The 27461-nt window shown below is 36.2% G+C and overlaps 1 long non-coding RNA gene across 2 annotated transcripts; it reads right to left on the bottom strand.

Moving 5' to 3' along the window:
* Positions 1-1544: 1544 nt before the first annotated feature.
* Positions 1545-26484, bottom strand: LOC141559653 (uncharacterized). 2 transcript variants are annotated; one of them, XR_012487514.1, is made up of 4 exons: positions 26422-26457; positions 25096-25168; positions 4205-4309; positions 1545-2933 (listed from the first exon to the last, which is right to left on the bottom strand). It is a non-coding gene; the product is annotated as an uncharacterized LOC141559653 (long non-coding RNA). The 2 variants fall into 2 exon arrangements; XR_012487515.1 differs by lacking the exon at positions 4205-4309 and having other exon boundaries at positions 26422-26484.
* Positions 26485-27461: the final 977 nt, after the last annotated feature.

The raw sequence follows: 27461 nt of genomic DNA, 5'->3' as shown, positions 1-27461 counted from the left end.
CAATTTCTAAGTCAAATCTCTACTATGACCTACCAACATTTTATTAGACATTATTGATTTCTCATATCACCTCCCACAGCAATTATTCCATTCTTTCTGCTCATATAATCTGACCCCACCTACTCATACTGAAGCTGATATAACCTCTTATTTACTGGGAAGATCAAGGGCCCACAGTATGTGTTCCTTCAATATCCCTCTACTACACCTCAAAATTTTGTTATAGTTTCAACCCAGTCTTTCCTCATTCCCTCCTGCCCTAGATATTCTTGCCAAAGCTAACTTCTGTCTCTACTTTTCCTTCCATCTCTTCCTGCCTCCTTTAGAACTTTGCTCCATCAATCATTCTCTCTCAGGCATTTTGAATCTCTCCCTCTCTGTTGGCCCTCTACCATCTGCCTATGAACCTACTACCAGCCAATTCACCTGTGAGTAGATCATCTTTCTCTCAGTTATTCTGGAGACTTACTGATAAGCATTCAGCTTATAAGGCTGTCAGCTGTCAGAAAAGGATAGAGCAACAGATTACCTATCCAGCTGCTAAAGAGATGACAAAGACTACAGGAGAATCAGTATAGAATCCCTGGACCAGAGATTCATGAAAAGGAAGATTAGATTTAAAACTGGAAAGAACCTCAAATATCAACTAGTATAATGGTTTCCATTTAGTAGGTCTTACACCTTTTGAGGTTTGAAGATGGTACAAAGTGTTCATAAAAAAATTATTTAGTGGTACTTTAAGCAATAAATAATTGCAGAATATAATGAGTAATATATTAAATTATTCTGGGAGTTCACAGTGTATATTTAAAGAGTTTACAGAAAAAAAAAAAAAAAAGGGAACCACTTATCTTGTCCAGCTTCCTAATTTCACTTATTATCTATGACCCAGGGCTCTCTAAGAATACAAAGGTAAAAAACAAACAAACAAACCAATTCCTGCTGTCAAAAAGTTTGCAGTCCTAGGGAAATAAAGCAAAAGGATGATTCATATGTAAAGCCTTCGTAAAATATGAGTAACACCGTCCCTTCAAGAAAAAGAATTCTACTTACAATAATAATAGGTAGCATTTATACAGCATAATAAGGTTTGCAAAGTACTTTATAAATATTAAATCATGTGATACTCACCACAACCCTAGGAGGAAGATGCTATTATTATCTCTTCTTTGCAGATGAGGATCCTGGAGCAAGTGACTTACCCAGGATCACACAGCTAATATCCATTGTACCATCTCACAGTCTAATTACAATACAAATATAAGAGAAAATATATGCTCATTTCCTTCACCACAGAAAATCCTTAAGTCTCAAATTTCACAGATACACTCAAACTTACATAGAAAATGCAAAATATCTCAAATATCCTATAAAAACCACTAACTTTTAGAATTTTTCTTATAGTATTGTCAAGAGAATTAAATGACTTAATATTAAATATAAAATAGTTTTAAAACTTTTGAGCACTAAATAATTATATTTCATTATTATTTTTATTACTCCTTGGCCTTAGTTTTAACTAAGATAATCAGCTCCATGTTTCTTTGGTACTTACCAAACCACCATATTATGCTATTAGAGAGACTAGATGAAACTACAACTAGGCCAGTTCCTTCCAGAAGGTAGCAACCCTGCCTCATAATGTTTCAGTCTGCACTTCTGCCAGGCCCAGATCTTGTTGGAGTAAAATATTATTGGTCTCAGCTCCAGAAAATTGAAGAATCAAATGTTTCTTTCCCAGTTCCCTCCTCATTAAGAGGTGAGATATTACTCTGGGAAAAATCTATGTTACACTGTTCCTTCCATGCCATCCTGGAGAAGGGGAAGAAAGAAAGGAGCAGTTGGAATCAAGTACTGCTAAAGTTATGATGGTCCTAGGCATCCAGGATGATCAAATAGGTCTTTCCAAGATGATTTTACAGGACAGTAATTGTTCCTTCCAGTTTACCTAGTAATGGCTAATCTTTGGAAACATAAAATTGTCTGAAAAATATTTATGTTTCAGAATTTCTGCTTCTCTTCATTCTCTTATTCATCTTTCCAATAGCAATTGCTTGGGGAAGCTCTGGTCGCCCAGAATTAGTGATTCATGGGCATTTTGTTAAATGATTGGTCTCTTGAGCCTAGAACCGTATTCTGCTCCATTGCTACCACTTAAAAACATACTTTCTCATGTGAGCCCCTCCATCTGCTATGTTCCCAATCGCAAGCAAGTTTCTCTCCAAATGTATCTTCTTACTAAGTCAGGCTCGAACCCCCTTTCTGGACAGAAGCCAGTTTTACTAAATTTAACTTGTACTTGTTAGTGATTTGGATTTGTGTCAGTGAGGCTAAACAGGGCTTAAAAAATTAATTTCAAATCTTGAGCTAAGATGCAATAAAAATCCTAAGGTTTTAGCCCTGACAGCTAGAGCCAACAGGCATTGTTCCATAAAAACAGGAAAAGGACCCTGTTTTCACCAAATACCCAGGGTGGTGTTAGGCCTTAACATAAACTTGTTAAATTCTTCTAATAGTTTTTTTTTTAAAGCTTACCCAGCCACTAGCATGAAACACAATCTACTTAAAACAAAAGAGCTAGGCAGCACACCCATATTGCCAAGGCTAAACGCTTTTAGCTAGTTAGGGCATTAGCCAGATGTTGAAAGCCAGAGGCATCCAACAACACTGATCATTATGGCCTTCAATCACCCCATTATAATTTACAACAAACTAAGCAGAAAGCCATTATTTCCACCTTTAACATAAAGTTTTCCTCAGCCTTGGAGCAGAGTTTTGCAATGGTCTGACACACCATCTGTTCCAACTTCGGGTCGCCTTCTCCTGGAACTTCTAACAGTGGAAACAATTCAGGGACCAGGTCCAGAAATATGAAGATGTCATTTGGTAGTATCTTGGAAAGGTGAAAAATCCCAGAGGGCTCTCATAAGAACCTAAAAAAAGGGGACTGATGCTGTAATTAAGTGAAATAATAACAAACCATAATAAAAAGCATAAAATGAACAAACATTATGAATTAATCATACTTAGACAATTACAATCCATATGGCTTGTTAAACTCAATCTGCTACCTGTAGTGACATCGACTGCAGGCTGTAGATTCAATGCTGAAGCTTTTTTCCCCCAGGATGTAATTACTTAATTTTGTGAATGAGAAAATGATATGCAAAAAGCAGTGTTTCCATGCCTTGGTATCCGCTTAAATCCCCCCAGGTTAGTTAAAAAGCATGCCTGCCAGTTAAGACTTTGGAATTTCTTTTCTCTGGTATTGGTCTACTTTAAAGCATTGATATATTTCTTTCCTCCCATCCCAAATCCTGCATATACCTCTAATTTATCCTAAATATGTAGTTGGAAATTAAGAAATCTTGTGGATAAAACTTCCACTTGAGCTCAGAATACCCTTTACACCAAAAGGGTTAACATTGAGTCTTTCTACCTTTTAATCCCTTAATCCTAACAAGTCACTAATGTGGACAAAAGGTAAATGGCCCTCAAAACTTGGTTCCCCATTAACACCCCCTAGGGAAACTCTCATGTAGAAAGGAGCAGTTAGAGTAGAAAGTAGAAAGGTCAGTAGCATGCTCTTATTCAGGAAGACAGAAGTGAGTGCTATGCTCCCAAATTCAAACTCAACCAAGTCCTTTGTACCCCATCCACCATCACAGGGATCAACTCTAGAAGAACAGTTGAGATAGACTTATCCAAGAAAAATAGTTATCCCTTCCACATAGTGCCCTCCACTATCTAAAAAATCCATATAAAATTTTTTGACCCTCCCTTTGTGCCAGTGAAGAAGTTTTTCCTTTTCTTTTATGGAGTGTTTACCGTATTATGTATGGGCATTTGTTGTAAAACTTGGACATGATTATGGTATTAAAAGAAAATATTTTGATATTATATAATACTATACATATATTTTATGCATTTCTGAATTTCTAAATTTTTTCTATTGTTACCTTCTGGCTTTCACATATAATCTGAGGTTTCTATAAAACTTCCAAAAAAATTCCGATTTAATTTCTTATGCTGTCCTACAATATTTCAGAATCACAATGGGGAAAGTCATGATTTGGAAGGGATAACTGTAATTGTATAATTGTAATTGTTTGAATGCTAAGCATGGGTACTGCAAAGTAGAACTGAATAGAAATGAGAAAGCTTTTTTTTTTTTTCTCCTGAGGCAACTGGGGTTGTGACTTACCCAGGATCACACAGTCAGGAGTTCCTGAGGTCACATTAGAACTCAAGTCCTCCTGACTTCAGGGCTAGCACTCTATCCACTGCACCAGCTAGCTGCACCAACTCTCTAAAAAGAGAACGATTTTTAGAGTCAATTTTAAATTTCCAAAGGCTAGCCATTAGTAGGTAAAACCTAGACATTTACACAGGGGACCCAGCAGCCATGTGGCAGTAACTTCTGTCTTTATCAAGTCAAGTCAACAAGCATTTATTAAGTGCCTACTATATGCCAGATACTGTGCTTTAGCTCTTGGGTTACAAAAAAAGGCAAAAGATAGTCCCTCTTCTCAGAGTTCACAGTTTATTAGAGCAGATCACATGCAAACAGCTATGTACAAACAAGGCATATACAGGATAAATTGAAAATCAGCATGGGGAAGACACTAATTTCTTTTTTCCCATCCCAGTAGGAAAGGTCTCTTATAGAAGATGAGACATTCTCTGAGATTTAAAGGAAATCAGGGAAACCAGGAGGTGGAGGTAGCTCTGAGGAGGAAGACAAATTCAAGCAAAAGAGAAGGTCAGGGAATGTGCTCAGATTGGAAGATGATCCTGTGCCCTCTTATGAATTAATTGTCTTCTAATTAAAATGGACTCTTTGCTACTTCTATCTCAGGGTATTTTTTTTTTGGCTTTTCCAGCCTGTGTGCCTTTACTTCTTAGTTCACCAACAATCATCCATGAATCACTGATCACATGTTGGGCATTGGGCCCTGGGAAGAAAATAAACGGCAAAATAGTCCCTGACCCCAAATACTTTATAATTTAATGGAGGAAATAAAATATAGATAACTTTAACACAAGTCTATACAGTAACCTTTCAAAATAGAATGGTTTTCCTTCTTCCAATTGTTGAAATCTTTATTTCAAATCCCAGGCCATAATCTATTTCATCTCTGAAACTTTCCCTGATCCTTCTGAGCTATGTTATCTTTCCCTTTTCTATTTCTGATGCCCCTCATTTTAGACCTTTCTTTTGGTCTCCTTATAACTTGAATTATAATTAGTTGTCTTTTTCTCTTTTTGCAGACACTAAGAGGATAGCACCTAAAGGCCTAGCACTCTGTTTCATTTCCTCTTGCTATCCCCAGACCAAGTCCAGAGTACTTCACATAAAAGGCACCTAATAAACAATTGTCTAATGAAATTAAATCTATGTATGTTCAGAAACTGAAGGCCAAATAGTCAACCAGCTGCCCTTTTCCCAAACAAGCTTTTGCAGTTATTTGCAGGTGGCAACAACTGCATTTTCAACTGCTTGCAGCTGGCAGGTGGCTATTTTCAGAAATCAGCAGCCATGGGATTCCTTCTTACAAGGGGCAAAGTGACTAATTGCATCCACCTGTGGTCAAACTAGCCCACAAATGGCCAACTCTCCTGCCTGGGTCCCCAGTTCTTGCACCTGTATCAACTTGCAGGAACAGAATCTGCATTGGGGGGGGGGCAGGAAAAAGAGAGACTGGAATCAGAGCAAGATGAAATGGGAACCTTATTGATTCCAAGAAGGCAAGCTGAGAGGTCAGTGTCTATCCTAGGAATTCAGAAGATGTTCAAAGGTCTTGTGTTTTATTTGAAGTGAGGGAGTGCCCTATTTGTTCAAATATATCCATAAGCATCTTTTAAGTATATGCATTCCAAATAATAACGATGAAGATAATAATTAACTGCTCTTTAGATCTTCTGTCCTCTCTTTAGGGAACTGGCTGTAGCTATTACAATTGGGCTTAACAGCCCAAGTCTGAATTTTCCTAAAAAATAAAAATCAGGCTGTATACCAAAAAAATCTACTGTATACCAGTAGAAGATATATTGCAATGTGTGATGTGCTTTAACTGACTTAAAAGGAGTCCAAAGCAAACTGCTAAGTTTGGAAGGTACTAGAAATATGTATACCTTGAAGACCCAGTTAGCTTTTCCTTTAAAGGTAGAAATAAATGTAGATCAGAACTAGCCTGTCTCCCCATCTTCTCCCCCTCCCACAAAAAAAGCCCTTCTCCAAGACACAGCTGCATTACATTATTTATAAATCTTGCAGGTATAGATATAGGCTATGTTGCTCTTGGTCTTAATTATTGCTGACAGCTAGCTCTCAGAGAACCCTGCACTGCCTTGGAGGGCAAAGGTAAACAACCATGTCTTTTCTGCTTGGACTGTGTGATCTGAATAACTTTACAAGTTGAACTGTCTTGTCATAGCAAAGCATTGTCAAGTATTTGGTTTGGTCATTCTGGACACAACTGTATCTGACTTATTGGTTATCCATCATACAGACTGTAATAATGGTTCCTTTTATCCTTGATGCAGATTCCATTTTCTAATAATAAAAAAACCCAGAATTCTACCCAATGCTTTAAAGCAGGGCAGTAAGAGCCCTGAAGCTTTTAAACTTGAAGATGCCATCAAGGAGGTTAATAATTCCTGTTCAATTCTGGACCTGTTACAGCTAGGAGCCCTGGGAATAGCAGTGACTCCCCTCCCCCAACTCCAGACCATCTGTCTGCTTCTAGCCTGGACCTGCAGATAGATATCACTTTAGGGAACAATTCCTGTGGAGAAGGGTCTGGAAAAGCAGAAGAGAAAGTCCTCACACCAAAGTCATTGGCATGGTCAAATAGTACTACACCAGAAACGGGTATGAGTTCATCAAAGGAAATGAAATTAAAGAAGATGCATTAACAATTGCTTTGTTGCTATACCCTAAGAACCATGGGATCTTCTGAGTTGTAACTGAAAGAAAACTATATGTGTTGTCTCCCTCATTCAAATGCATGCTCCTCAAGAGCTGGAACTATGCTCACTTTTGTATTTGCATCTTTGGTACTTAGCACTTTGCTTTGCATATAGCAAATACTTAATAAATGCTTTTTATTCATCTAAATTACATTGGATATTATATATCGTTAATTTGTTAAAATAGTAATTATTTAAATCTTCAAATAATCTAGGACACAAGTTCTCTACAAGCTATACTCTTGTGATATAACTTATTCTCTTGAGCATTTATAATTATCATGTGCATCTTTGGGCATGGAAATCTTAAAGTTTAGGGATGATGTTTTAAAGTCTTTGTAATCCAACCATTTAGGACTATAGGAAGCACACAATAGTTATTTAATAAATTCTTGTTGAATTGAATCTTGTAATCTTCATACTTCTTAGCAAGTTGTATGGCTCTGTGCTGTAGAAATCTTTAGAATGTTGATTTTTTCCTCATACTTTCATCAAGTATACTATCAATTGTTATATAAACCATTCTCAATAATAATTTATAGAAATGAGAAATAAGGCATACGTTGATAAGTCATTCTTGTCTTCATTGTCTTTTAGAGGCAATAATACAGCATGTGATTTTGCCCATTCTTTGGAATTTTTATAAATGCTTTGAAATTTATCTCTTAGAATAATATTTTGCAACTGATACAGATATTTTTTCCATATGGGGGAAGTAGAAAAAGACAAATGTGTTGACTTTAATTTTGGTGTTTCCTGTAAAAGTTTTGCTGATGTAAAATGGTCTCCAAAAAGGCAGTTCTTCTAAACTCTAAGTATGTCCTATTCCAAGAGGACATACTTGGAGTTTAGAAGAACTCTATTTAGGTTCCACATGCAATGTCCACTATGTGCCCACAGCTAATCATTCTATTTCTCAATATATTTGGCAACTCTCTAATTATCAGTTCTAAAGGAGTTGCTCCTCTACATTATAGAAGGTTTCTTTACTGTAAATTTTCCTCATGAAAGAAATCTGAGCTCCAAACAAAACAAAAATACATCTTCACAACAAATGGGCCAACAATCCAGAAAATGCCTGAATCAATGAATACTTATCTTTACTTATTGCCAAATGGAAAGACTTGGTAGATAAAGGTAAAAGTGATTTAAAATATAGCCTCATTTATATAACACTATAGAAAATAACGGTAGAAGGTTATGAGTAGTATCAACTTATAAGACAACCAAAAACAATGAAAGTGAAAACAAATCTAATGAAAGTATAACATGAGACTTGAGCCATATTAGAACACTTAGAGATGAAATTGTCAAGAACATAACAATAGATATAAAATGGAACAATTTTTAATGTTTCTATAATGCTCTATTTTTATCATCAGTAACCAAAGAGCCATCACATTTAGACTTGACATTTTTATTCCTCAAAGTTCTATATACAGAAGTCGAAATATCATTTAGGAAGAAATGAAGAAAAGTGATAGGGACCAGATCAAGTGCTCACTTTTATCAAGTGTCCATATTGGAAAACATAGTGCTGAAGGGTCAAACCCTTTACAAGATAGCTCAGGGAAGGGAAAGTACCAAAAGAAGAGAAGAAATCACTGATAATTTAAAGACCTTCCCCCCCCCCCAAAAAAGGGCAATGGTTTGATTTTTAAAATAATCTCCATAAATCTCCAAAATCCAAGTATATGACTGTATATTTATCTCCTTATATAAGAACAATTTCCATGTTCATTGTACCATGGATAAGTTTTCATGGAAATAAGAGGAGAAAATAGTCTTTCAAAAAAAATACTCTATGATGGATCAGATTTATATGATCATATGACTGACTGAAAAGTGTTTAGGACTCAAGATTCTATCATGATTACCATTCATTGTCCCCAATTTCCTCCAATAATCTGGAAAAAATAGATTTGGTAAGGCAAAACATAGTTCCAAAGGAAGTTTCCTTAACTATTTCTGTGTTATGAATCTTTCTGATGGTCTGATGAGAAGTTCCTCATGCATATGTTCAGATCATATAAGACTTCTTAATGAATGTGGCTACGTTTATAATCACTGATAAAAAGTGAGGCATAAAATAGGCAGTTATATTCTTGCCAACAGTCTTCCCCATTGCTATGGAAAATGTTTTGTTAAAGGTCTCTTTAGATAGTGAGGTACTCCAGATGCCCTTATTTGAAGATTATATTATGCCAATTGCATCCAGACTCATAACAAAACAAGGTCTGTTCAAAGAGATCCATATCCATAACACTCAGCCTAACAGTCCAGAGAGGCAAAACTAAATGAAAAAAAATCTCAATTTCTAGATTATAGCATTGGTCAGCTAGTCTGGTACTCAGAGAGGTGACAGAAAACAGAAATCTTGAATGCAGCACTGATGCCCATCTTTTATTAAAAACACATAAAATACATACAGCTAATATACTGAGTTAAACTTTTAGAGGATTAATGGGAGAATATAGTTATGAATGAAATAGTATGAGTATCACAGGTGAATGGATCTCAGAAACTATTATTATCTCTATAAAAATCCATATTGTAACATTCCCCCAACAAGTGACCATTCACCACTTTTTGGAATATATCTAGTGAGGGAGAACTGAAGCCAACTCAAATTATTAAAAAGCATTTACTTAATCTCAGTCCTCAGGCTTTCTCTACACAATTTCTACTCATTTATCCTAATTTCTTACCCTTCCTCTTCCAAGGCCCAAGCAGGACAAATCTAATTCCTTTTCTAAAAAAGATTTCAAATCCTTTAATGCAATTATTATGTCTCTGCAAAATCTCTTTTCTAAGCTAAATATTCCCAATCCTTAAAATATTCTTTAATCAGTCTTCATTTAGTATGATGTCAAGACATTTTACCATCCTGTTCACTCTCAGAAGGATTGTCTCTAACTTGTCAATATCTTAAAATGAAGCACATAGAATGGAACAAAATACTACAGGGCAGAGAATAGTGGGCCCATTGTCACTGTGATTCCATTGATGTAGCTGATGTTACACTGATTTTTTTTTTGGTCTGCCATTTCACAATATTGGCTCATATTGACCTTGTATTTCACCAAAACTTTTAGCTTTTTTTTTTTCAACAATTGCCTCACTATACACTACCCTGTAAAATGTTGATGCAGTTGTGAGTTTTTTAATCCAAGTATATGACTGTATATTTATCTCCTTTACATTTCATTTAATTGGATCTAGTCTGTTATTTTAACCTATTAGATTCTTTTCAGCTTCCCTATCTCTCAGTATATTAGCTCTCTCTTTCCTCCTATCTACAAATTTGACAAGTATATTATCTATGCCTTCTCCTGAGTCACTGATTAAAATGATGAATGGTACAAGGCCAAGGACAACATACTAAGACATTCTGAGAGAGAGACCTCTTTTCCAGTTTATATTAATTTGTCAAAGACTATTCTTGGATTCCACTTATTCAACTAGTTCTGAATTTGAACTGTACAATCACCTAGCTCACTTCTTTCCATCTCATCCATAAATGTAAGAGACTCTTCAAAAGCATTGCTGAAATCTTGATGAAATTGGAACCTGAATCCCACTTGAGACACTTAATAGTGTCATGACTACGTGTGGGTCACTTAACTGCTCTGAGCCTAAATTTCTTTTCTAAAAGAGAGATGATACCTGCGTACCTTCCTCACAGAGTTGTGGTAAGGATTAAATGAGGTCCTTGGGCACAGAACTGAAAAACTTAGGAGAAAAAGTGTCATTTTTATCATTATTACCCATCAAAGGCAAGAGATTCAGTAAGCAAGGGCAGACTTGGGAAGAGTACAATTGGCTCAAAAGACAGTATATGAGAATGTGTTTTGTATTTCTGGACCATGGCTTTAAATATAAGAGTGGCAAACTTTTGGCCTAGAATAGAATAGGGATGATAAGAATATAGGTGTCAGTAGTATTTATAAATCTAATCAAAAATTTTAAATTTAGAAGAAAGGGAGAGAGAGAGAAAAATTTGTTGTAATTGTTACTCAGTTGTGTTTTACTCTTTGTGACCCCATTTGGGGTTTTCATGACAAAAAAAAATTGGAATGTTTTGCTATTTCCTTCTCCAGCTCATTTTTATAAATGAAGAAACTGAGATAAAGTTGAGTAACTTGCCCAGGGACACACAGCTAGCAAGTGAATGAAGCCACATTTAAATTCAGGAAGATGAGTCTGGTTCAAAGCCTAGTGCTCTACACTACCTAGCTACCCCCAAACTATCTATCTCTATATACATATATCTATATTCATATCTATCTATATAGATATCTATAGACACAGATATAGATATATCTGTCCCCAAACTATCTGTATCTGTATCTATCTATGCAAACTCCCAGTAGTATATCCAGCAAGCTAGGGGGTAGTACCAGCAAAGAAGGCAATAAAAACTACAGTCTCAGAGGCTTATATAAAAAATGCACAAAGCATATATAGCAAACAAAACAAACTACAAATCCTAATACAAGGAGGCAATTTGACCTTTAGATTTTAAAATTTAGACTTGATGGAGCATAGCTCTATGATGATTTTCCTTTTTCAAAAGAAATAAAGTACACGGGAGAAGCCAAAATAGCATTATATATTAAGAAGAAATATTCATGTAAATAAATCCAGGAAAGACTACAGAGGGCAGAGAAGAGGGGAAGCACAATAGACTTGAAGTATCCAGACATAAGGGGGAAGGGAAAAACTTCACCAATAAGAGCCCAGCACTGATGATCATGGTTAGCTTGATACCATTCTTCACTTGCCTCTCTCTGAACTACGTTCTGGTGTTCTGTGAGTGAGCTACAACTGAACAATGCACATTTTTACACACACCCAAAATGTCCCAATGACTTATTATTGTTCTCTTTCCTTTCTGGTTGCATTTGAGTGAGGAGGCAAAAGGGTGCTCTCCATTCTATAGGCTTGAAGTCATAAACCCAATGCCATACTATTGTTCCTGGCCCTGTTATATCTATTTTTCTTGTCTTAAGTAAAGATATAGTACAGATAAAAGAGACACAGACTTTGATCTTGTGAGTTTTGAAAGCTTGGGCTCCTGGAATGAGAATCTATGCCAGATTTTGCAGGCAGATCACCTCAATAAGAACCAAAACCCTGAGCAACCTATTTGACCTATCCAAGTAGTTTATCAGCACTGCTTATTATGTCATCCATAACTTATGCCACATTCAGAGCTGAACATGGTGGGGAAAATATTTATAGCAGATATGTTGAGTTTGAGCCGATTTTCCCCAGGGACTGAGGAGATATAGGGAAGAGTTTGCCCCTGTCTTGGAGATGGTAGTTCATGTCATATCTTCTCTATCCATTTATAAAAATGAATTGGTATTGTGACACTTAAAAAGTTTGAGACATAATTTCTGGAGAATTTAATCATTTTATTAATAATGCCAACAATTCATAAAAGAATGGTCATTTGACCAATTCTCTTTCTTAAACCAATAACCCCTCATGATGGTGGGGTCACAGTTTATATGCTCTCAAAAGAGTAGGTATCCCTGAGAGTGGCAATCACTCTCATTGGTTAACAATTGAAAAGAAAATATATGTTACACTATGCCACCTGCCTGACAAAAGGGAGTATAAACATTTTCCCAGACCTGTCTGAATAAACACAAGGAACAGGAATGTGCCTATTAGCCTAAACTTAGAATTTCTTTTGCTCTCTAATTAGATCTTGGCCTGGGTAAATCTTTGAGAAGAATTTTCTACACTGATTGATTTCTAGATGATCAAGCAGAAAAGGGGAAAAACTTTGGTTCTTATTGAATAATTAGTTATTAATACAAGAGAGAAATAATCATTTGTCACAATGTTAATTGCTTGGGCTGATATTGAGATGCTAATTTTGGTATGAATGATATTGAGAAGATATTAAGTGGTTTTGGCCATTGATATTGAAAAATAGATACCACAATTATAGTTCATGCTCATAAGATAAAAAATACCCCTAGAATCTTGAGGAAGAAAATATAGCCAGCCATGAGCCAAAAAAGTAAGTACTCTATTTACTAGTATGAGAAGATGCTAAGATTTTATGTCTTTATAAAGGCTACATAGAAATCTGCTGGAACCTTCTCTCTGCCAAAAGCAGAGCAACTGATAGCTTCTTGACTTGCCTTAATGTTAATTTTCTCCTTCAAAAGATGGAGAAATCAAATGGCTGGAAATTCTATACTAGATCTGATTTTCACTAACAGATAAGAAATGGTTGTTGGAGTGGAAATGATGGGGACCTAGGGAGAGAAGAATTCCTTCCTACAAAGGTTTGTGATAGAAAAATGGAGAAAATTCTGTAATGGCTTGTCATGCACACCAGAATTTCAAGGGTCACCATATGGAAAAGAGATTAAACTTGTCTTATTTGACCCCAGAGAACAGAGTCTGGAGCAATGGAAAGATGCCACTTTAGGCTTAGGATCAGTAAACACAGCAATTAATGTTATACAGAAGTAGAAGGAATAGCAAAAATTGGATGATCACTTATCAGATATTATAGAAAGACAATTCTTTTTCAGGTGTGGGTGTAATTTGGTTATCGATGTCCCTTTCTACTCCAAAACTCTTGTGATTCTGTAATTCTAGCATTTCTAATGTGACAGCCTTGCTCTAATCTCCCTCATTTCTTTCTACTGTTTTTTTTTCTCCTTATGTTGCAGAGCATCCTGAATGATTTTAATTTGAATAGCCACCCCAGAAAGTGTCTCAACCAAAGTGCAGTTGAATTCATCATAACACCCCCATACTCACGTCTGGCATGAACCTTTGTAGCTATTTCCAAATGACTGATGGGGAGAGAGGAAGGAGAAGCCAACTGCTGAGATCTAGGACACAGAATACTGAAAAGGAAATCCTCAAAATAACTAACTGAAAATGCCATTGAATTTTTAAAGATCTCTGGTTGAGAATCTATTCAATCAGTTGCTTACAAGGTAATTGAAGCAGTTCTTTGCAAGAGGCCCTAATTTAAGTGCAAGTCTACATGTTGGTTAGCTTTCTGAAACTAAGAAAAGTCTTAGAGTTGGGTCATTGGGGATCCTCTTTCAGTGAAGAAATAAGAGCTGGCAACAGAAGGAAAGAAAAGCAGGCAGGAGGCATAAAAGAAATGCAATGTGTTCCACCTCACCATCCATTCCTTTAAAATAAATTGTTTTATTGCTGCTCTTTAAAAAAAAAAAAAAACATCTTGTCAGTTCCAAAGGACTCATGACAAAAAATACTCTACACTGCTGGAAAGAGACCTAATGAACTCTGAGGACAGACTGGCATATAATTTTTTCACTTTATTTTTCTTATATGTGTTTTTCTTTTGCAACGTGGATAATGTGGAAATATGTGTTGCATGATTTCACATGTATAATTGATATCCTATTACTTTCTGAATGAATAGGAAATGGGTTGGAAGAAAAGAGAAAATTTTAAATTTGAATTTAAAAATGTTTAAAATAAATTTAAAAATAAAAGAAAGATGGGAAAATCAGAATGAGCAATAGGTCTTCATGGAATTTGTTTCAATTTTTACAAATATTCATTAAGCATATAATGTGTTCTAGACCCTAGGGCTAGGAGCTGGTAAAACATATAGAAAAAGCTACAAAAACAAAGACCTTCTTGTTATTGCAAAATGATTTTCCCAGAATAGAATCTTCCTTTGTAACAAAGTACATTTAAATAATTATAACAAAGCAATATATTGGATCTGACACTGTATGGCTCATTCTGTCTATACCTACAGTCTAGCACCTTTCTGTTCTTTTTGGTAGGCATGAAGTTGAGTTGAAGAATTTGAAAACTATTGCTTCAGATTAAATAATAGTTTTCTCTCAAATCCAATGTGGTAAATACAATAGAAGGAAGTGGGGATGGTGAGGAACAGAATACAACTTATTCTAATTCTTAGCCTACCAAAGATGGATTGTGCACTGAATTTTCAGTATTGTTTCCACAACACACATTTGGTCATTAATTTTTTTTTCATTTCTCCAGAACTTATATTTGTTTCCAAAAGGATGGAGGTGGAATGATAGAATCTTATCCATAATATCCACAATCTTCTTCTCTCTGCCCCCTGCCCAGAATTTATTTTACAGCAAGTATAATTTGGGGCTTTAGAAAATGTGCTGATGACTGGCAACTGCCCATCTCTCTGCTGTCAACACTTCAGACACCATTTGCATTTTTCTAATTTAGCACTCTTGCTTCAACAGTCATGTAAGATGTTTTCAAAGAGTAGCTTGGCAACCTAGTCACAAGTTAAGATGCCTATTCCCAAGCTGATTTATCCATTTGTTTAAATCTTGTTTGTCAGGTGACTTTGGGAATCACTAACTATATCCACTATATCCAGAGAGTGATAGTATAGGGGTTTTCAACCAATCCTCAAATACTTTGGCATATGTTAAAACAGCTATACCAATGCTATTCTATTGGTTAGTTTCCTCTCTGCCCAAAATGAGCAGATGGAAAAACAATTACAATATAAACCTATCGTTTTAGAATTAGGGCTTGAGATAGGGAAAAAAAGAAAGAAAAAAGAAAACCAAAACTGACCATGTCTCTATCCCTCTGACTCTTTTTACATAAATTATTGTGATAATTAGCATTTTAGGGCATTGTGTTTTACAAAGTTTTTTCTATATAATATCTCAATTGACCCTTACAACAACCCTTACAACAACTCATTATTCCTATTTTATAGATGAAGAAAATAAGACAAAGATTAAAGAACTTGCTCAGTCAGATTATTCAAGGCAATTCCAATAGACTTGTGGTGGAAAGAGGTATCTGCATTCAGAAAGAGAACTATGGAGATTGAATGTAGATCAAATTAGTGTTTGCTTGGGTTTTTTTTTTTCTTTCTCATGTTCCCCCCTTTCAATCTGATTTTTCTTGTGTAACATAACAAATATGGAAATATGTTTAGAAGAACTGCACATGTTTAATCTATTTTGAATTGCATACTGTCTATAAAAGGGGGTGATGGAGAGAGAAAGAGAAAAATTTGGAATGCAAAGTTTTGCAAAGGTGAATGTTGGGAACTATCTCTGCATGTATTTGGGAAAATGAAAGCTATATTTTTAGATTTAAAAAACTACTATGTAAATGGTAGGTATCATTATTATTACTGTTATTTTAATAAAGAAACTCCAGGTCAAAACAAACAAAGAACTTGCCCTAAAATAGTATCTGAGACATGATTTGAACTCAAGTCCTCATGCCTCCAAATCATTTCTATCCATTTCACTACCCACCTGCCTTTACCACTTCCAGGAAAGAGAAGAATGGGAAGAGTATGTTTCTTAGAGAAGGCAGCTAGGTGACTCAGTGGAAAACCTAAGTTCAAATCTGGCCTCAGTCACTCACTGGCTGTTGGATCTTGAGCAAGTCATATAATTTCTATTTGCTTTAATCCATTGGAAAGAAATGGGAAACCACTTGAGTGTCCTTTCCAAGAAAACCCAATGACTAAAGACAGACATGACAAGGGCAATAACAAAATGCTACTTATAAAGCATAGTTTCAAAAACTAGCAAAAGGAATTCTCTGCTTCTCCAAACAGCAACAACCTTCCCTATCTGTTCCCCAATATCTTAAATTCTTTTAACAGAAGACAATAGCTATAATTCTACAACTTGAAATAATTTTTTAAATGCAAAAAGCCTGAGAGACATAAACATGAACTGAAATCAATGAAGAAAAAAGCACTGGGAGTCTGGATCTTTAGATTCTCATTCTACTCTCTGGAGCTCAGGTGTCTCATTAGTAAAGTCAATCAATTAACAAGCCTTTATTAAGCACTTATTACCTACTGGGCACTAAATGCTAGACATTAGGGATAGAAGGAAAGGCAAAAACACAGGCTGTGTCCTCCAGGAACTCACATTTGGATGGTAGAGACAACATGCAACCAACTGTGTATATTAAAAATATATACAACTGTTATAAATAAAACCCAAGAGATTGAGTTTTCAGGTAATTAGTAATCAGCTTGTTAATTAGGGTAGCTAATAATCAATAACTTAATGATTAGTAGTTTCTCTCAGTAACCAAATACACTGAGAAGCTCTGAAATGCCCTAAATGCATCTTCTGACAGGGATCTCCTCTCACAAGTGAAACTTGATCCTGATTGGTAGTACGAGAGATAGGCTAAAGATCTCAGCTCTTCCTGCTAAGAACATGGCTTGATCTTGAGATTTAGCAGCTTTAAGGCATCTGCGCAGGGAAAGCCATTTCCATTCAGAACTCTTTAGCTAGTTTTCTCTTCCATGATCTGGGTTGCCCTTAACTGTAATGCAGGGCATCAAGAACAAGAGTTCCTTCTGCCAAGGTAAGGGCTTGTCCAAACTGGTTCTGCTTATACTCTAAATAGAAATCAGTTTCCAAGTTAGGTGAGGTCCCCACCAACCTACTTAACAAGCATGGGCCTTGCGGGCTAGAAATAATCATATCACTCAATCATGCCCTTCTGAGACCAACTGACCTTTTCATAAGTTAAGTCTTAACAGAAACAGAAACAGAAAGAAAAGAATAGATCATAAACTAATATTTTGTTAGTATAATATTAATTTCTCTCATTTTAAATGAGAGGCTAAACAAAGGGAAGGACAAGTGAAGGGAGGAAAAGAAGGATCAGAGTGTGAAGAACCTGTTGAAGAAGGTAGGGTTTGAACTAAATCCTAAAGGAAGGCAGAGAAGTCAGGAGGCTGCATTGAGAAGGGAGAACAATCCAGGTTGGAGAACAACCAGTTTAAATGCATACAGTTAAGAAATCGTGTCATATTAAAGAAATAGCAGAGAGGACATTTCAAAAGTTTGAGAGACATAATTTCTGGGCGATTAATCATTTTATTAGTAATGCTGGTGTTTTAACAAAAAGTCAGTGGTGTTTTCAATTGCCAAAGACCTTCATGGTGGTGGGTTCATAGCTTATATGCTTTTGGAAGAGGAGTTTCCTATTGGTGGCAATCAATTTTGATTGTTTAACACTTAATGAAAAATGAATATTACAATGAAGAGCTGAGAGTGACATCGTGTCACAGAGAGACTATCCCAATGCCCAGATCACCACCAGCCTTGGGCAATCTGGATAAAGAATCTATCTCCACCCAAGCCTGATTGAGTGGAATTCACCTTAGAGATTCCTTGTAAGGTTGGATAGGGTCCAAAAAAGGAGAATGAGTTTTTTAAATGAGGAATTTAGGGAAAAGGGGAAACTTTTGACCTCCTGAAATAATTTGTTTTTAATAATTAATACTGGGGCAGCTAGGTGGCGCAGTGGATAGAGCACCAGCCTTGGATTCAGGAGGACCCAAGTTCAAATCTGGTCTCAGACACTTAAAACTTCCTAGCTGTGTGACCCTGGGCAAGTCACTTAACCCCAGCCTCAAAAAAAAATAATAATAATAATTAATACTCAATTAATAAAGTAAAAATAATTAATACATTTAAATTAATTAATAATAATTTTTCTCAATAGATCATGAAGAAGGACTTAGTGCAAGAAAGGTTAGAAGGAGCCAAATTATAAAAGTCTTACAAGTCAAGCAAAAGATTTTAAATGAGATCCTGGAAGTAATAGGAACCCACTGAAGAAGGAAGACTGTGATATAGGAAGACCACTTTGGCAGTTGAATGGAGGATGGATTGAAAGAGGGAAAAATTTAAGGGCCTGTGACAGAATTAGAATAGAGGGGAGAGGAAACCTATGTAAGAGATATTTCAAAGGTAGAAATAGCAAGGCTTGACAACATATTTTATATGAAGAGTATGAATTGGAAGTCAAGGAAGACACTGAAACTGAGATAGTTACATTAAGGAGCAAGATTTTCTAGACTAAAATCATATGTAGATATAATTAATTAGAACTAGGATAAAAATTACTGATTTCCTTTTTCCTAAATATAAGAAAGTACTAAAGACGGGAGGAGACTAGAAGCACCAAATACAAGCTTTGTCTGCTTTACAGTTTTGTCCCAAATCAATCCTGGAGGAAAATAGCCAGGGGGAAAAAACACTAAGAATTTTTTTTAATATGATAAGAATGAAGTAGAGCTCACAATAGCCTCTGTTCAAGAGTGAGGAAGAACAAAAAAAAAAAAAAAAAGCTTCGAACAGAACAGGAATCATGTGCTCCCCAATAATTCCCAATCAATTCCTCTACCTTAAAAAGTGAATTACAATCCTTTCATTAGTCTAACTTTATTCAGAAATGATGGTTTTGAGGAAAAATAATTTGTAAGCAGACATCATTCATCATGTTTACATGTATTAAGTTAAAAGTAAAAAGACTTAAAACTTGGTAAATGCTTAAAACATTTTATTAATTTTATTATTTGCAGACCTCTTAGGGATATGATGCTTAGGAAACAAGTCTTAGCAAAATGTTAAATTTGAGTCTTAACGGTAAGATTGATTTTTTTTTTTTTAGTGGTGCAAGCTCTTCTAGAGAATATCTGATTATTGTTATTCTTTGGCCCTCTAAGAAGAAAAATAATCCTTACTTTGTGCTAGGGAATGAGCAAATAGGGAATGAGTGAAATAATGAAAGGTTAGTGTCCTGGCTTCTTTCTATATATGCTATGAAACCATTGCTATGGTTTAACTTTTAAATTCCATTTCTGTGGGTTTGAGCATTAGGTCTTTTGGGGCTGGTGAACACATTTGCATAATCTGTACATGATTTTTTTAATCCTCAAAAAAAAAAAACTAACAAGAGGGTCATTTTGTGCTTTTTTTTTTTTTTTTTTTTAAGAATTGGACTAAATCAAGGCAATTAGTGAAAGGGAAATGTTTATAGCAATCTATCAAGGCAGTTCCACTAATGTAATGATTTAGCTCAAACCCACTAAAACAAGAACATGTATCATTAGAATGAATCAGAATCAAAAGCAATGCAACTTATTGCTTACAGTAATTCCACATACATCATCTCATCAGCAATGCCAGCTATAAAATTAAGGGTATACAATTAGTCAATCAGCCGGTTCCTGAATTAATTAATTATGCGAGGAAAATCAGCAAGCAAGGACAGGACTACATCCAACAACATACTTCCCCTTCTCTGAACAATCCTCTCCATTAATTTTGATCTGTTTATGTAGTAAATCATAGGCCTGAATCTTCTCCAGATGGTCTGAGTGATCAGGGCAGCTTTCAAATCTATCTTTACAATATTCTTACTTTATAGTGACCTGCTTTTGAGCTAATCCACTTTGAAGTTATTTAATCTCATTTCTTCATGTGGGGATGATGGTAAAAGATGGTGGGGGTGATGAGCAGAGAATTGCTATTTACCCAGAAAATCTCAGGTTTTAATTTTCAAGGGTCCATTTAACAATAGTCAATGGGTCCATGAAAAGTGAGTTTAGCCCCCAAAAATCATATGGCCCATAGTACTGCCTTTGCTTCCCAACCTAAGCTGTATAGTATGACTATACAATTCTGCTGCTTCTCAACATTTTGATTCAAGCCTTCTCTTCTCTTCTCTGACTTTCTCTTTTTCTTCTCCTCTTCTTCTTTTTCTTATTTCTCTCTCTCTTTCTCTGTCTCTCTTTCTTCCTTTCTCTGTGTACATTTGTGTGTCTCTGTCTCTCTCTCTCTCCTTCTCGGTGTGTCTTTTTAGCTCTCTTTATGTCTATCTCTGTTTCCATCCCTCTATCTCCCTCTCTCCCATATATGTGTATATGTGTATATTATATGTATCTGTATATCTGTTTTATATCTGTATGTACTTTGGGGAATAGATACCTGGATGGAGAAATGAATGGATAGATCAATGCCATAGGACTCAGAAGCTATATAATAGGAAACAAAAAGAGTGATCACATGAAACATGTAATCGATTGGGAATCAGGACCTCTAGGTTAGAGTCTTATCTCTACCACTAATTTTGTAGCCTCACCCCACTTCTCTAGAACTCCCATATTCTAATTTATGAAACTGTAATAGGAGAAAAGAAGAGGAAGAGGAACACAGATCTGATGCTGTCTTAAAGGCCTTTCCTGCTCTCATAGTTCATCAGGGAGTGCACATGTCAGCAAGGCAGAGAAACTAGACAAAGAGATGCGCTGGCAAAGCACTTTCTCCTATAGGACTAGTTAGGTCTTTTTTTTTTTTCCTTTTGCAAAAAAAAAAAAAAATTCATAAAATGTCAACCAAGAAAAGGCCAACTTTTTGTTAGGACTTTTGCTTTTTCTTTCATAGCTTCCTTTTTCTTGATTTTTTTTCAGGCAGACCCTAGTTTCAAGAAGGTAAACAATGTTGAAAGGGAGATGAAGAAAAGGACAAGCTGATTCATGAAGAAACAAAGTCATTCAGGAAGATCTTTGTTGCTTGTACCTCAACCCATAGAAACATATCAGCAAGAATGGAGCTAAAAGTCGGTCCTTTCAGGGAGAGAGGCAGTATTACTGAGCTCCAGCAGTTTCAAGCTATTTTAGGGGAAAAACAAATAAGAGAGATGAGGGATAAAAGTATAAATGAAAATTTAACTTTTCTTGGGGCAAAGAAGGGGGAGGTTTGGGCTTGCAATAAGTATAAGGAATTCTCAATATTAGAAACTCTCTTTACTAATGCAAGCCTATAACTCTCTATGGTTTAAAGTCTTAGAAAGTTATCTGGGGAACTGAAAAATTAAATGATTTGCTAGTGGTCACCCAACTAAAATGGAGCAATATCAAGACCTGAAACCAGGTTTTCCTAACTCCAAACACAGCATGCTATCATTCTATATCTAATCCACAATAACAGGAAAATTGTATGAACCCAAAGAATATTCTTATGTAAGGATTTTTCAGTACCCCAATTTGCCTTGTTGGAATTGTTCTTTAAGTATCATCCTACTCACTTTTCTGAAGGAAATCTGTACCTCATCCTAAAGATGGAACAAAATATCCTTAGATTCTTCTCAATAAAAAAGTTTTTGGAATATGGTTATTGGCATAGAGAGAGAGAGCAGAGACTCCATTGCAGAAAATTGATATACAAAGGCAGCTAATCACCAAACATTTGGTTTGGCTCAGTATGTGCCAGGTGCTGTGCAAAATACTAGAGGGACAAAGAAAGGACTTCATCCCCTAGAAATAACAAAAACAGTTCTTGCCTTCAAGGAGCCTCCTTTCTAATGAAGGAGACAAGAATCCTCACTCCTGGGCTTTTGTTCTGGTTTTTAGTCTTTAGTTTTTTCATCTATAAAATGAGGTCAAACTTGAGGATCTAGAAAATCTCTTCTTCTAAATTCTAAAATTGCTGATTCTATAAAAATATGAAAGACCAAAGGTAACTACTCCTATGACTAATCTTCTAATGAACTGAATATCCAAAGCCTAGGAGTAACACCACTAAAGTCCTGTTTGACAACTAGAAATTTTTAAGACAAAACAAGCCAAGAAAAAAAATGATAGTTTTAGAATTAGCAATTGGCATATATAAAATTATGTGTAAAAGAAGTACTTAGTTAATAATAAACAGATAAGGAGATTCAGATAACATTGAGAAGGAATATTGGACCTCATGTGATCCAACTGCCTCATTTTCCATTTGACCACTCTCGTGGACTTCATGATTTCCAGAAACTCATCATCTTGTAAAAATGATACCAACCGTAAAATTCACCCCTCATCAGTTCCTCTGATCCTGGGGCTCCTCCCTCCCTCTAGTTGGAAAGTGTAGAGGGTAAGCATCCAAGAGAGCTCCTCCAGGAGCCTCCATCTAAGGAGAGGAAACCAGGGTGGACACCATTTACCACTTGATTACAGGGCTTCATCCTGCCCCAGCTGATGGGAACCCTACTTCCCTGACTGACCCTTTTCAGCTTCTTTTTACATGTTCTCTCCCCTATTACACTGTGAGTTCCTTGAGGGTGGGTATTACCTTTTGCTTCTTTGTGTCTCTAGCATTTAGTTGGGGTTTATGGGGTGTTAAAGGAGGATCAGTATCTCTGTTGTGTTGACTTTATGAGACCTTTTGGGGACTGCTCTCCTCTTATCACTCAATTCTCACCCATGGGTCCAAGAAGCTGTAGAACAAGCAGTGACCACAATCTAGTAAACCATGTTGAAAGTAACATCAGTGAGTTAGGGGAATGCCTAATCCACCAAGATGAAGACTTCTAGCAGAACTGGCAGAGAACAACTTAATCTTATCCAGAGAACCACTCTATCTGGCTTTTTTTTGTGAGCTAGATATAGTCTAAGTAGAATTTAAAGCCTGCCCCCTAGAGAAGAAGGTTCTAATCATCAAACTCTAGCCAACTGGAGCTGAGGTGGTTGTCAGACAGCAAAAGTGTCAACACTCAATTGAGGAGCAACAAAGATATGATGCAGAGCAGAGAACAGCAGGGACTTGTTGCTCATATGCTGACCTGCAGAGAGTTATTCTCTTCAGGGTATAAACTCAGAAAGAGCAACATAATGCAATTACAAAAGATACAAGCAGCCTTGAAGTTTTTAGGTGCCTTTCCAGCTGTATGCCCTAGCTATACACTTCTTCTCTGTGTGCTTCCAAAACTAAAGATTGGTTTATTTGTGGAAAAGTTTGAGTCAAGTTTCTGACTATGGGTAGGGGTGTTCTATTCCTACTTTTTAGTATGTTGTGTCATTAAGTGTTATAGCTTTGAACCATTTGTATCCACTGACTGACTGAAAAAAATAAACATATTCTAATAGTGAGAAAATATAGACAGATAAAGCACCTTGAACCTAGAGAAGATATCCTAAGAGAACCATATGTAAGATGAGATTGTCCCACATGCTACTTATAAAATGTAACTTGTAGCAGATAGATTAAAAAGAAAGGTAGAAGTAGGCAAAAATGCTATTTTTAAAATTCATTTCTAAAACAGTAAATTATATTAACATTATTAGCAGATTCATTAATGTGTTAGAAATGATGTGAATTAAACCAACATCTTCTTATATAGACTGACACTAAGAAAAGGGCATGAGTGTACTTCTATGATATAATCACAAAATTGGTAAATAAATGCAAGGCAAATATTAGGGGAGCATGGTCAAGATTTCTGTGATTTATTTTCCTCATCTACAAAGTAAAGTTCCTGGGCAAGATAATTTCACTATTTCACGAAAAGCCCAGTCTCTCCAAATGTCTTTTTCTCTCTGTTCTAATCCTGAGTCTCCAATCTCTTCCACGTCTGTGTCCACAATCTTCTCATCTTCAAGATGCTTCCTCCTCTATGGTGACTGGTGAATTATTGCCCTGAACTATCATTTCAGAAGAGCTCTGGACATTCATACTCACTCTTTTGCTCCTGACTTTTTAGACTTTTCCACCTCATCCCATACAGCTACCACCATGCTCCATACTACTCCTGATTTCTAGTTTCTTTTTATGAATTGTCTTTCTCATTAGATTATAAACACCTTGAAGGTAGAGATGTATTTGTTGTTGTTTGCTTGTATTTGTATTCCCAGCACTTTGCATAATAGTCTTTTTAAAGTATTTAACAAATATTATATGTATTCACCTATTTACCTATTACCTATCTAAAATGCATCTGTCCATCTATCTACATTCTATCTAACATCTATTATCTATTTAGCATCTATCTATCAATCTAGCATCTATCTGAACACTCTCTGCTTCTATGTAGAGAGTATTTTACAAACCATTATTTGTGAACTTTTCACCATAGGTTGGTCAACTCTACAGAATAATGGAATATCAAACATGAAAGTTCAGTATAAATTTGCATCATACTTAAAAAAATAATCACCTCCCAGTGTTAAGAACATATATACATACATGCATACACATTCATATGTTTTGAATAGTTGAAGTAGATTAGAGGCAACTAGGTGGAACAGTGGATAGAGTTCTGGGTCTAGCATTAGGAAAATCTGAGTTCCAACCTCAAACATTTACTAGATGTGTGACCTTAGACAAGTCACTTAATCTCTGCCTCAGTTTCCTCAACTATTAAATGGGGATAATAACAGCACCTACTTCCCAGGGATGTTGTGAGAATCACATGATAACTCATCAGCACAGTTCCAGGCACATATTATATGTTATATAAATGCTAGCTATTTTTATTATTATAAACCATCACATAAGATCTTACCTCTAACGTGTCTGTTTCCTCACTGAAATTTTTTCAAAAGCTGGTATTCTAAAAAGTTAGTTCATGTGCCTGGCTAAAAAAAAAAAAAAAAAAAAAAAAAACCTTAAGTTATCTTCTTATTCATACTATCTTTCTGGAAAGTTGTTTTCTTTGAAAAAAAATAAAGAAATCTGCCCATTCCAAATCCATAAAATATATTGCAGAGATATTCTACAAAGGAGCCTCAAGGCCATCTATTCCAACCCTCTATTTTAAAGGATGAGAAAATAAATCTCGGAGAGGTTGGGTGTTTTTCCCAAGGCCACACAGATAGAAGGCAGCAGAGGTAGTATTGGAATCTAGGTCCTTTCTATTCCAGAGCAGCACCCTTTGCTCTTGGCATTGTAAGATGTTGTCTCTGGGCAGTGGTTAGTGCACAGCTGTGACGTCAGGAGGACCTTAGTTCAAATCTGACCTCAAATGTTTCTTAACTGTGTCACCCTGGGCAAGTCACTTAACTCCAATTGCCTCAGCCATAAAAGAAAAAGAAAAAAAAAAAGTCTCCCATAGATGGAAGGAAGAATCATCTTGGTTACTTGGGCAACAATGTAACACCTTAAAGAGATTCATAAGTAGCCCCTTGATGTGGGCTGCCAGATATATAAATTACATTTTAAATCAACATCCGCTCAAAACCACCTTTACAGCCCAGCAATGTTTCTCTTACCAATCAATCAAAGGACAGCTTGGTTCTAAGCAAAAGGCATTTCATAAACCAGCAGAGAAAAATAAGACAAGATGGATTCTTACTCCCCTCCCCCTCACTGATATATACATCATCACACACACCTTCCTAGTGAGAAAGGGAGCACATGCAGGGACTAGACACATAGTCACGGCAAGTCATCCTTTCAATGGCACTGCTTACTCCATGATGGAGCCAGTATCGTCGGGTCACTGGGTAAGCTGCGCCACCAGACAGCTTCATTGAGTTGCTCTCTGCTGCCCACTACTGGATGCCTTCACCCTTGCCACCCTCGGCTCCCTATCTCTGGGACTTCTCAATTCCATCCGCCCTTTCTGTCTTTCCCCTCTAGGTGGAGCACTAGCAACCCTTTTAGCTCATATTTCTAGGGGCTGCTTCAGTTCTTTTATGTCAGAGACCCCAGTCAACCACACCTAGCCACTAGCCAGAAAAGCCAGTAAGTAGTTAAGCTTATACACACACACACACACACACACACACACACACACACACACACACACACACACACACACATACATTTTTTTTTTAAGTTGTCTATTTTAAAATACAATCTGTTTCTATTCCACTTGCCATTCACTGACCTTAGACTCACTTGGGGGTTGGAAAATTCTTTTCAGCTCCTATCATGCCTGTCACGGTCCGTGTAGATCTCACCGTGGGAGCAAGACTGAAAGGGACTGGGTGGAACTAGCGACCTTTGTCCCATTTCCCTCCCAGTAACAAAGTCTCTGTCCTGCCTACACACATAATAGAATGGGTGTCTAACATGCATACCACAAAAAGCGTCAGTTTTCCCTCATTGAATAAAAAAGCTGGTATTCTAAAAGCTGGGTAACTAGCCATAAATCTACTTTTTTTTCCTTAAAAAAAGCTAATTTGTCTCCTTATTCATCTGACTCTGGAAAGGTGTTTTCTTTATGGAAAATAAAGAAATTTGTCCGTTCCAAACCCACAAAATTTCCTGCAAAGATATGATATAGTATGGTCATATCCTTTTGTAGGTTTCTCATAATCACACTATGATATTATGAAAATGGCAGAAACATTTATTAGATTATATTCTTCCTTTTACTGATATTATTTCTTTATGAAAATCCCTGAAGACTTAGTCTTCATCTAACCTACACTGCATCAAGCTATCAGCAAGTACAATTTCTTATTCTTGCCAATAACTGTTCTTGCCTACTTGTGGGGTTGTGAGTGTGAGTGCTTGAGAGTGTCTTCATGTAATAACCTCTGGGCACTCAGCCCGGAATAGTGGAAACTTTTTGGTTTAATATGATGCATAGTTTCCCACATTATTTTTTAAGAAGGGCACTTTATAAATGATTAATGCTAAACTATTTTAGCATTTAGTCCTATCTGACTACAGGGAAGAACTTTACTGCAAGGCAGAGGTCTAACAAGGATCCTTTTGTATTTTATCTTCCATAAAGCATTAATAATTTGCATTCATGTAGGCTGTAGTAGTACCAGCTGGTTTGGAGAGGCATTAATGCCCTTGCTTGGGTCTACAGACTTTAGGCAAGGAAAAACATCTACTAAGGTCAGAGAGGGCCCTGCCAATCATATGGGCTACTGGGTTGGGTTCCTTTTGTGATTCCTAATTACTTTCTATTCC

The sequence above is a fragment of the Sminthopsis crassicaudata genome, chromosome 3, assembly GCF_048593235.1.
Source record: "Sminthopsis crassicaudata isolate SCR6 chromosome 3, ASM4859323v1, whole genome shotgun sequence".
Lineage (NCBI taxonomy): Eukaryota > Metazoa > Chordata > Mammalia > Dasyuromorphia > Dasyuridae > Sminthopsis > Sminthopsis crassicaudata.
The sequence above is the reverse complement of the archived record's forward strand: the minus strand, read 5'-3'. Positions and strand labels throughout refer to the sequence as shown.